Below are 12,776 nucleotides of genomic sequence, written 5' to 3'. Positions count from 1 at the left end.
TACTGGCAACAACACTGCTCAGGAATGAGCTTCTAAGTTTAAATTAAGCTCCTGATTTTGCCATTGCATACCTATTTAAAATATTTCAAAAAAAACAGGCCAATGTTTCTCAGCAGCTGTATACACCCTTCAGAGCAGAGAATTCACATCCCAAACCGTAAGAAGCAAGCTGCGTTTTAATTTTAAAAGCAGATATTTTTACTACTTAGCTGTCTCTTAAGTACGAAAATCTGGTTTTTTTGAGAGAATAAAACTGGGGGGAAAAGCTGAGGAAGAAGCACTGTCTGTTTTGGAGGGAGTACTTACCCATCTGCCCTTCTGGCCAGAGGTTTAATAGATTTCTATTTTTATAAAGGACATAAGGGGAGGGGGCGGCTCCATCAGTTTCCTACAGAAACCCAGCTGCCAAACTGGATGTGCCAAAGGGGAATTTTAGGGAATTTTAAAGAGATAACCTCTGCTGAGACTGCAATGTCAGCTTTGTAACCTCATGACTGGAACATGTGCAGTGAATGCTGGATTGAAAAAGCTGTGCTATGGGAGTTAGAAGAAAGAAAAGGAGAGAACACGGGATCATTACTCTGTGATGAGAAGGGGACTGGAGCTCAAAAACACTGTTAGTTCACTATGAAAAAATACATCCATAGAGTAAGCTCACTTTGATTTGGCTATTTATTGATAATCTATGCTCCCTTCCATCCTCTCAGACCTAATACAGTCTCTGCTGATACCATCGTTTCATTTAACAGTTCAGTTGCAGCGCATTTTAAACAACGCATGGAGCCAAACTGACCTCTGGTTTAAACATTCAGCACAGAAACTGGGGGAGGGGGGAGAGGATCAAGCAGGGAAAAGGAAAGGAATAGGAGCACTGGCAAATAAAAACAAAAACAATTAAATCTGTGCTTTTTCACAGTCTAGCCCTTTAGCTTCTACTCAGCTTTTCTTTCATGTCAATAGGTAAAAATAAACCAAATCCCCTCAGTTTAAAATTATCAAGTCTTTCAAAAGCTGCAATTTTAGAGAGAACAGATAAAAATAAAAATAAAATATGGCATGTGCTACTGTTTACTCACCAAGATCATGGTATTTGAAGAGATTTAGTATGCTAAAGAATGTGTAAAATATTTGTGACTCAAAAATAGCTGAACAACCACACAAATACCTTCAAAGGTCCATAAAAATACTATTATAAAGCATTAACAATCTTAAATGGGTATTAAAAAGGTGAAACTGGAGATTTTCACATAAGTGAGATAAATGTATTTTTATATTTTTATGTGGTATTTTATATATTTTTATTTTTATATATTTTATATATTTTTATGTGGTATTTTTATACCACATTACAGTAAGGGAAGTCTCTATTGGATAAGACCCCATTACAGAACATTTTTAATGTCAACCTCTTTTTTGTTTTCCATCTCCTCACGTACAGTAGCGTGCTTGCAAAATGTACCCCTTTTACTACATTTAAAATAGATGGGAAAAGATGATGTCATCACATTTCACCTAGAAGGAAAGCAGCAATAAATACACTTTTGCTGTGAAAGCAGGAATGCTTTATGATAAAATATAACAGCTCTTTAAAAAGAAACATTTCAAAGTAACAGGAATGTTGGAAAGGTAAAATAAATTAATAGTCTATGTTGTTAAAAGCAATCTACAAATCTTTATAATCCAATTCTCTCAACAGCTCCGATATGTGGTGAACGTCATTAAATTATCAATCTAAGAAAAGAAGCTGTCTTCAGACTTAAAAGATAGATGCTCTGGTTAGCCTGGAAATTTGGAAATGTTGAGAAAATCTTAATGTTTTGGGATATTTTTTTCTGTTTGTTTGTTTTGTTTTTAAGGAAGCTGCCAACAGAAGACTCTTAAAAACAACTCAGTTTTGTAACTTCACAATATCAGGTGTGTGCTTCTAGAGATGCCCTCTTAAATGAAACACTAGCTAGTTTCCACAGTGTTTTTTCTTCTTCCTGGGAAGCATTTCATTGTGGACCTGGCTTGCTTGTGAAAAGACAAGCTGATTTAGTGCGGTGTACCTAGACGGTCTCTTCAGAAGAAAAGGAATACAATCAACTAATTAGCACTCAATGCAACCATTCTGTGTATCAGAGGAAAAAAAAAGCTAAATAAGCACCGATTTAAAAGCATTGCTTCTTCTACTTTGTTGCTTGTAACTGATCTGAAAATAATCTCGTTTCATCTTCAAGTCAAAAAGAAAACATCTTGTTACGCTGAGTGGCTCTTCCACTGGCTTTCTGTAAGAAAAGCTTTGCAAAGTCAGAAGATTTTTGCTCTATCAAAAAAAAAAAAAAAAGTATTTCTATGATGTATTGTAAATCTTTACCTCCCTCAACTGGGAGGTAGGTTTTTATGCCTTTCAAAATTTATTATGTCTGCTTGACTGTGCTTTCCTAAAGATCCCCTTCAGCTTCTGTTCCAACTAGCAAGTGAAAACTCTCTCAAGTGCAGTAATATAAAAGGAGTAGGAAAGAAATTCAGTACATCAACAGGGCAGGCACACAATGTAGTGCAGTGCTTTGCAGAACCCTACAAAGCATATTACAGCTGGATTCATGAAATACATGAATTCAAAGTACTTGCTATATAGGTCTTATAATTTATTAAAGTTTGTATTAGAAATAAAACCATAAAGCAAGTCCCAGTTGAAATGCATAGGTTTCCAAAGAAGCCCTACAAACTCAGCACAACCTACAACCTTTTCTATACATCTTTGCCACCCACATCCTTATTTATTTCCATTACATGTTATTCAAGTTCAAGTTCTACAAACTGCTATGCATTTTTAAATTTTAATCATACAAGTGGTGCTGCTGAGCTCAACGGTACCCATAACACTAGCATAACTGGTGATGCACACACAAACGTATGAACTGAGGATTTATACTGCAATATCCTTGGGGCAAGGAATATGGATTTATCTACATTTCACAAAGAAGCACATGATTCTGGCAGCAAACAGCAAATAAACAAAAATTCAGTTTAAAAATTTTCATAGATCATCAACATGAAAGACAAAGCCACTGTTACTCTACCACCAGCAAGCCCAAAGAGTACAGCAGAAAGCCCAGAAAAAGCTCTGTAGTGAGTCAGATTAAAAGGATCTCCACAATCCTTTCCTATGATGATGAAGAAGTCAAGAAGTCAGGAACAGTACTATACAAGCTACAATACAATAAATTTACAATTATTTGGAATACAAAGCAGAAACCGGTTTGTTTGTTTGTTTTCCCTCCCCCAGTAGCCATTCCCAAGTGTTTTTCTTTTTTCCTACTTTTGTCAAAAGCAAGGTAATTCCAATAAAATAAAAGCAGACTATACTACTACCATTAAAAAAAAGTTTCCACTACACTAAATACTCCCTCCTTGCATTTTTGCTACTCTTATGTTTATTCATTTAATAAAAGCAGGGGGAAAAATTAGAGGTATTAAAGGTGGGAAAAAAATCAATAATTAGTCTGTCAACTTTTCTCTGGTATTTCAGCATATATATTGCAGTAAACATTCCATGCTATTTCTAGCTTTGAACAGTAAGTTCACATGCAGAAAGTGCAGGAAATTCTGTCTTGATAATTTTAATTACTGGGAATATTGTCACGGATTTCTAAACTGAACCAATGACAAGGTACCCAAAGCAAGCAAGATAGAGAGAAACAAAAGCCAAAACTACTTCAGCAAAATTATACCTTGCTAATACATTCAGACTGCAGTTTTGTTTGACTACCAAATATTAGTAAGCATATTATCAACTTTTAGAAGACAAATTGATTATTAACATGGCATTTCGACCACAAGCAAAAAAGTAAGGCTACACTACAGCAGAAATTCGATACAAGTTTGACAGTGGTGATTTTGAGAAACAGCTTTTCAAGTTCATACTAATGAGATTTTTTTTCATGAGCTGAAAATAGTTTTATTCCCTTCCATCAAATAACATTTATGTTTGAGTTATGTATCTGTAACATGTGCCATAGCACAAGAAGTAAGACACGAAGCAAACCCATGACCTTACAGACATGGCTTTATCATCACACGGCACTGCTTTATAAATAATGCCGAAGTAAACAGAATCGGTCTATAAATTAACATTTCTCAATACTGACTGTTAAATACATTGACAGAACTGAGCAGCATTAAAATGCTGCCTATCACAAAAATATCCCTGCTTTTATTTTAAAATATATAAACAAAATTGTTATTTTTGTAACCATCAAAGCATTCAGGCAGCTGACTTTTGATTTCATCTGTAAGGAGCACATGTCTATAAATAAAGGAAAAAAAGAAGGGGGGAGGCAGAGGGGAAAAACACGAGCGAGCTTTCACACTATTGACAAGGCTTATAATCCAGAAAAAAACGCCACGTGAGCCAAGGCATGGCAATACAGCGTTTAGGCACATCTAGGAAAAAAAAAAAAAAAAAACACGCTTGTAAATTCCCCTGGTCCAATGAACAGAGACACAGTTTTCATAATTTTATCACTGTACTCCATGGCTGACTGGCTGTCAGGCCAATGGCAGCGCACAGGTTCCCATTTGAATGACATATGGGTTCGCCCAACCAGAGAGATGTTGGAGCATTAAATACCACAAACAGACGGGGCAGGAATACAAAAAGCCGAATTAGCGCTCGCGCAATGGCACGGAGCTCGGCCCAGCGCTAGGCCCAGCGCCTTCGCAGGCTTGCCGGCTGCCCCTGGGCAGCGGCCTCGCACCTCATAAACCTGAGAGACACGCGGGAAAGTCAGACTTCAAAGGCAGACGGGAAAAATAGGAAAACGTGTGTTTTGAAATACTGGAGGATTTAGGTTTAGATATGAGGGGGGAAGAGAGAAGCGAGTAGGAATTACCCTTCCCCACAGTAATGCTGAAAAGCACCATGGAAAACACATTTTTACCTTTGTGGAAAGCTATTCTTTAGACAGAAGTATTTAACATGTTATATAAACACGTTACACAGTGAAATGTAAAACACGGGGGAATTTTCATCACATTTATTGCATTTGTTAACCAAAAAGTAATAGTCTTGTAATCACCGCTGCCGCTGCAGTAAAACACCTCAGTGATATTAACAAAGTGCTTTCGGCCACGCTTGTTGAAGGGGAACGAAATTACACGGAGCAACTCGGACCTAAAACCCAACCCGAACAAGAAGAAAACCCCAGAGAGCCCCAGGGGAGGGCACGGCAGCAGCGGGACGGGAGGACAGCCACAAGGGAAAGCTGGCTTTGTCCTCCCGGCTGCCACCAGCGAGAGCAGGTCGAGCAGCTTGCCACCATCGCTGCGCCTGGTGGGCGCTGGCCTTGCCCGGCGGGGTTTGCAGAAGCAAAAGCAGGGCTGGAGGTGCCCCCAGCCATGCTGCACACCCCGGCCCTCCTGCCCCCAGGCCGCTCACGGCACAGGCTCGCCGCCTTCCAGCCGCAGACCAGCGCTGGGCTCAGTAAGACAGGGTCTACCCACGACCAACAGCGCCCTGACTGCAGGGGAACTCCTCCTCGGTCTCTCCCTGCGCTCTGTTTTCACTCTGCAGGTCTCTCTAGACACAGTCTCTCCTTAGGTTTGCTTTATAATACACGGATTCTCTTTTATTTGTACCGCATTTTCCTTTTCTTGTTTGTTTTACCCTTTCAGTACTACTTCCATTATTACCGTGTCTACAAAAAAAAGCAAATAAAAGGCTTAGAAGACTTCCCTAGGACCTGTGACAATCTGCAACAGTAAACTAAAGAAGGAGGGAGTACTATCATTTGGCAGCCGTTCAAAATAGCTGTTCAGGTCAAGGGTCCTGATCAGCCACTGCATCTCAGAAGTCAGTGACAATCTCTTCCCAACTAGAAAACAGCTACACAACAAGAGCAGCAATCCATGATTTTTTTTTTTAATGAAGATAAATAAATCTTTAATAAATCACACACAGTTTATGTTTTAAATAACCAAATCTGCACTTTACTAGGTAAACATTGGTTTCCTTTTTCTTATATATAAATATTAAATAGTTTTTATGACAATGAAGAATTGTTACAAAACAGCAAAAACAAACATTTTTTCCTTAATAATTCCAGCACAATACTACAGTCTCCCACCCTTTATTTCTTTTCAACATCTCCAAATACTTCAGATGCTAGACCCCAGTAAGCTGTACCACAGGCTAAGTTCTGCCCCAAGGTTTATCCCAGCAGTCTCTTCACTTCTGAATTTGTTCTGCCTGAGATCTTCATATTCCAGCAGGACTTGCAGTTCAACAAGCACAATTACTACCCCCCCACCTTCTTTCTGTGGTTAATTACTAAGGAACTATTTCAAGGCTATGGACACCAAGATGCTAGAAGAAAGTCCCTCTGACTCAGAAAAAGAACCAAACAACTCCATTTAAACGTTCCCCTAATTGTTTTTCATATAAGCAGGCAGTATGTCATCTGAAAGGATAAGGCTAAGAGTGAATGGATCAAAGACAAAGAAATGTATTCTTTAGTTATTTTAACATCTAAGAGTAGGAAATTATTTTAAAGCTACAAATACACATACAGAACACTGCTGGCAAAACACAAGAAAAGTGGATATGAAGTAGAATTGTCAGCGATGCCCTCCTTAAAATACTGTCTAGAGAACTACTCTTGTACCCTCTAGGCTAATCCATTCCCATGCTCTGTGTTGGAAGATGATGCTCATATTAGCAGATCCATCACAGCCTGCCCTACCTCAGACAAGGAAGGGAACGCAGCACAGCTAATGGAGAGAAACCCTCCCAGCCGTAGGCAGAGCAGCTCTCCTCTCACCATTATCTCTCCCCACTCTACCATGTTAAAGAAAGTTGGCAAACTGAGATAGGACTCCTAATTCAAAAATGCAGGAGCTTTCAAAAAAGGCTTAGGAAATGTTAAGGGTAAGGCTGAAGATTAATAGTGCCTTCAGAGCTCTGCAAAGTGCAAGACAGGATGAGGGGAAAAAATGTCTATGACACACTGAAGTAGAAAACCTGCAAACACCACCCTTCTCTTAGATGTTTAAGTTACATGGATACAAGTCTGATATGCAGATGTGAAAACTCCGAGGGTTGATTTTTTTTTTTTATATCATCATCATCATCATTTTTTTTAAGCTCAGCACTAAAACATGGCAGAAACTATTAATAGTGCTTTTGAAAAATTTCAAACCAGGATAAAAGCAAGTTTTACACATACACACAGAAAAACTCAAAGACTGACAAAAAAGAAAACTGAAAAAGTTATAAAATATTAATATTTAGATTAGACTACAATTGTTAAGAACATACAAGTTACAAATTACAACTGGAAAAAAAAATAATTGAAAAGAAAAAAAATACTTTTCTGAAAAAAAAAAAAAGAACTTTTCAACTCCTTCCTCCTCGAACAGGGAATCAATTTTCTTTCAAAGATACTTGGACAAAAATTTGTTGTCTGACAGAGGATTACACTAACCACGTTTTTACAGCAGCTTACAGGTATCCAGTGTAGTGCATTGCTGTACACCAGGTAAAATTCTGATATATTCAAAATGAATAAGCACTTAATACAGATAAAATTAATGTGGATTTAACAACATGGACTTGTGCAGCACAAAACTAAGCTTCTTGAGTTACATGTATATATATCTCTAATAGTTTAATGGAGTCTCTGTAAACCTGCAGGCAGACACGCAACGAACCCAGTCAGAGCGGGACATGACTTTCCTCGATGTTACAGTAATTTTAACATGCCAAAGCGCTGTCCCCATATACACAGCTCCACAACATTCACAGGCCCTTTCTAGCTCCATTTCTCTGGAACAAAAGCAATTATACATCAATAAAAGGAATTGAAGGAATCATTCTCACAAAGTTAGTGAATACTGAGTCATGCTTATACCGAAGCATCCGGCACCCTCGCTTCCCCAAATTACTCTGAAGGCAAGCCCTGAATGACGCTGGTGAACATGTTTTCAGGCCAGAAATAATGCAGCCCGACGCCCTGTGTTTGGGCCACACGGCTGGTAGGTTTTTCATAGATGAGATTTCAGCTGAATCGTGAGCGCTGAGCAGAACAAAGCCTCAAAAGCTTTTGTTTCTCCCACCCCAGTGCCACAAAACCCCCTCTTGAATATCATCTGAGCTCCCAACCAAACAGGTATTAAAATACCTAAGTGTGTCTCTTCTAACCCTAACCAGCTCGCACACAGAAGAACTGCAAGCTTTAAGGACAATATCCAGCTGCTTGTCCCCATCTACTCCCCGCTCAATTTGGGTAATGGATTGGACTGGTACAAGCTCCACCACGGTGAGAAGCTCCAAAAGCAAACGGCTGTCCTCATCCTTAACCTAACCGGACAATGAAGCACAGAAGTCACAACTGCCCTCCGTCTTCAGGGGTTTTTCCACTGATGGCCAAACTGCAATTAACGAAAGGACAGAAAGGCAATGGCTGCAAAGGGGGTGGGCATGTGGAGACACATTGACAAGGCAACAGTGCATGCACCTCAAAAATGTTTTTTTTCATTTATAGTAAACCGTAAGATTAGGCTATAAAACTGTCTCTAGATTAAGGGTATAGTTGGAAAAGTAAGCAGGTCTTAGGCATTTACCCACATCAAGGAAGGTTTCATGTATTAGGATGCAAATCTGCACTCCAAATAGAGGCTAGGCAAGGAGTTAATGGCAGTTTGATACATGTGATTTAAAAAACAAACAAGCAAAACAAACAAACAAAGCACATGGATAGATGGCAGCCACTGCCTATTACTGCAAGGTTTGGATTGGATTACTTTAATTAATGTTCTGTGTAAACTCTTACTTCAATAGTTTCAAATTACCATTAAGAACTACTAGCAACATCCTCAAATTAAACATTTCTCCCTACCCAAAAGACCCAATTTTAGAAGCTGCCTCTTCAACTAATTGTTTATTATACTGCTTATGGTACCACAGAAACCTTTACATCCTTTTAAATTTGTGGCAAGAACCTTTGATGGTTCTTTAAGAAAGGTCCTTTAAAAGAGAAACAAAAACACAACACTTGTTGAACAGATACGCACAAAATGAATGTCTCTTTGCATATGCCCAAAGAAGAGTGAAAAAATGTGAATATACTACATAACTTTACAGGAAAATTGGAGGACTCCTAGTATTTGATGCAATCTTCAGACTGACTTAATCCTGTATCTTTCTCTTTGTTTCTGAATACACTTAGGAACAGAGAAATAAGGAAGACCTTGCCTTGAAGATGCAATTTTTTTGTAGATTGATGTATCCTTTTTTAAAGAGATATAATTTTACAATCCCTCACAGGTGAGATAGTGGGTTTAATATCTAAAGGAAAGTACATATTTGTCTTTATGTCGATCTACATGAAAGAAAAATCACTGGGAAAGTAACAATGAAATACACGCACTGCAAGGATCCATCTACCTTCCTATTTTGTGGCTCAGACTTGACATATTTGCTGTACTCAGAAATGCAGTATTTCTGCATGCACACATAAATCTTGACAAAAAGATCTTATTTCAGTTGTGCTGATCCTATTTTTAAATTTATTTAATACTCAGCTATAAAAGTAGAATACTATTTTATAATTGAAAAGAACATCACAGTCGAGAAATATTCCTGATTGAAAATACTATCTACATGGAAAAAAGAAAAATCCTCCTGCCTTTCTTTTAAAAATCAATAGAGTAAGACAGACGTGCAGAATTTGGAGAAACTAATAAACGAACTGCAACATGAATAGTGTTACCAGTTCAACACACACTCATTTTAAATCTCAGTCATAGTTTTCCCCACAGTATTATGACTTTAATAAGAAATCACACTGTGTATGCCTATGAGATGTTCTAATTAGGAATTTTTAGATGTTTAAAGATATCCACAAATTCCATTAAACAATAAAATACTACAGGCCTGCAGTTTAAAAAGAATAACAGTAAAAACTCTAGCAGGCAAAACTGAAATCTCTTTGAAGAAATGTTTTAAATCTGTTCTCCTGTGATACAGAATCTCTCCTTTTGCTTATTGCTTAACTGAGAAATTCCACATTAACGTATTGGTTATGGTATAGCCAAAACAACAGCACTGTAGATAGAGCTATATGCTACCTCTCCCCTAAGAAACAGTGTAGGACAAAAAATGAACTAAAAAAATCTGTACACCAATTATGATAAAAATTGACTATTAACACAGCTACAATACTGCAGACAACATTTTTAACAACATTTGCTTTCTCCATCTGTCTTTTTTGAAGACTTTCTTCAGCAGTGAGTCAGGTTTTGGACAACATTTGATGTGGTGCCATTTAAAAAGAAAGAGAAATGAGAAGTAGGAAGAGATTTTATGAAGTCAATTCTGCCGTGATCCAAGGCAGATATGGAATATGACAACAAATTCATGTCAAATAACAGACTGCCTGATGTTTAAATTCTTAAGATCTATTTGGGAAATGCGATGAAAAAAAATCAAGTTTTCCAAACGGTCCTGAGGATCTTATAATATGTTACTTGCACTAGGATATCAAGAAAATTAACAGATATATTAATTTAATGTATTTGCCTATTTCTGTTACACACGGTAGACCAAACACAGCTAAAAAACCTGGCTAGTTAGTGACTTTTGCAATTTTTCCTTTCAACACAGAATAGCCAGTACCCGTGTACAAAGCAGCGAGGAGAGCCAGCTGCTAGGATTTTCACTCTTTTGTTATTTTTCCTCCATGATCAGTGTTGCACAGATTCTTCTCCTTGTCAGAATTAAGTAGAAAGAAATATTTCAAATAGCCAGATGGGGCAGACAAAATTTTTTTAAGTGGATCTCCTGTACAAAGACCAGGTTCGCAAGCTGAGTCCCACTTCAGTAACGAAATGTAAGAGTGTACAGATAACACGTTTTCTTTACAAAAATAATTTAAAAACCAACAAAACAATCTACTAGCTTGACTACTAGCAACGCCTACCTAAACAATGGTTTTCTAACAGCCTGCCAAAACATGCCAAATTATAGCCAAAACTTCTTGTGCAGTGACCTCATTACTTCTCACAAATGGGACTGTCAAAGAAAAGTCCTATGCTAATGTATTTTACAATAGTTATCAGTCAGTTGTCGTCCTTCTGAATACATCTGGTTTGAGAATAGTCAGACAAAGCATCTTTACAAAAGACTGCTCTATAAAAACAGGAAAAAATAATGGAAACATCAATTTCTTTTAAACATTTATTGGGTCCAGAATGGAATTTCTGGACAGAAGAGCACACAGCATCACCACATAGTTTTGGCAGACCCAGACACAGCCTTACGCAAGGACATGAACTTTAACTAGCGAATTACTGCTTATTTTCAAATTGTTCTGACTGTGGCAATGCAGCAAAGCAAGCTGATCCGACTGCCAGGTGCCACAGATTCACTTTCCTCCCCATCTCTCTGAGCTGCCCCTGGCACCGGCCTGAGCTGAGCCATTTCAGCACACAAAACCAGCAGAAAACTGAACCTCCTCCCTTCCCTCTCCACCAAAAAAAAAAAAAAGCAAAGTCTCCTGCCAGTTCAGCAAAGCACTGCCGAACTTCACTCAAATCAGGCACTGTACCTCTATGCATCATCCACAGGGAAGGCAGGAGATCCAAATTGAATCAAAGTGCGCAGTAGAGAACAGAAAACTGTCCAGAATTAAGGAAGCTGTTTCCCACACCACCCTGGTTCTGACTCAGATTTGTAACACCAGCAAAATGCCACGCAGCAGTGATGGGACTGGTGCATGCTGTATTTTGCATCATGCAAAGCGTAAGAAAATCTCAGAAAAAAATGACTCCATCATATATATACACACATCTATACCTAAACACAGACATCCTGATATTACTTTGTTAGTAATTAGTCCTTCAGCTGAAAAATCTTCATTAATTCATAACAAATTATAAAATATATTGGTGAAGCTAGCATTATCATTTCAATAGAGACAGCATATTAAATCTTTTGTTCAAATTCGTGTCAGAGCTATGAAACCCACTGCTTACTTCAAGTGTTTTAGAATAAATTCTCCCTGTACCGAATTACATTTTGCCTGTTTATCTTCTACTGATTTAGTTTGCTAAATATTTTTCCCCCCATTTACTTTCTTCCAAATACACTGTAGTGTGCCTAGCACACAGTAGTTTTTGATGCACTTACGTAGTCAATGCACATATATAATCCAAAGTTATAAAGCGCCTTAAGGGATGTGAAAGGTGTTAAGAAAAATAAATAAGGCAGTAAGAGTTTTGGTTCAGCCAACCAGCCTAGAGTTACATTTTTCTAAGTACTTGCATTTATTCCTAGCCACTTTTAAGTATGTGTTAAAAGCACAGAAACAATAAAGAATTTGTGGTTTTTCTGTAAGCCATGAAAATCTCTGCAGCTCCCCGGTGTAAATGCAAAGGGATGGAACAAGCCCCACGGTCACCTCCCGACTGCTCCCGGGACCCGGGTGTTCAGCCAGCTTCAGCTGCTCAGCAACAGCTTATTCCAGCAGCTAGACCAAAACCAACAGTTAACAAAACCCAAAAACTTCATAACAAAAGCCTGCTGAAACCACTGGCAGAGAAAAGCCAGAAACCATCTGAAACTTAGAGAGACGACATAAATTATTCTTTGAAACCCTTTTATTGGGAGATTGCCAACACCCTTCAGAAATAAAAGGCTGACGTCTGATTTATCCAATTTGAGCCTTGTGTGTCTAGATGGTTACAAAACTAAACAACAACGTGCTTAACATTTTCCCCTTAAGTTTTGTATTTCA

General features: G+C 38.1%; 1 protein-coding gene across 1 annotated transcript in view; it reads right to left on the bottom strand.

Moving 5' to 3' along the window:
* Positions 1-12,776, bottom strand: part of ARID1B (AT-rich interaction domain 1B) — a 326,604-nt gene that overhangs the window by 260,680 nt on the left and 53,148 nt on the right.

This window comes from Anser cygnoides, chromosome 3, assembly GCF_040182565.1.
Source record: "Anser cygnoides isolate HZ-2024a breed goose chromosome 3, Taihu_goose_T2T_genome, whole genome shotgun sequence".
In the NCBI taxonomy this organism is placed as follows: domain Eukaryota; kingdom Metazoa; phylum Chordata; class Aves; order Anseriformes; family Anatidae; genus Anser; species Anser cygnoides.
This window is presented reverse-complemented; position numbering and strand designations above follow the sequence as displayed.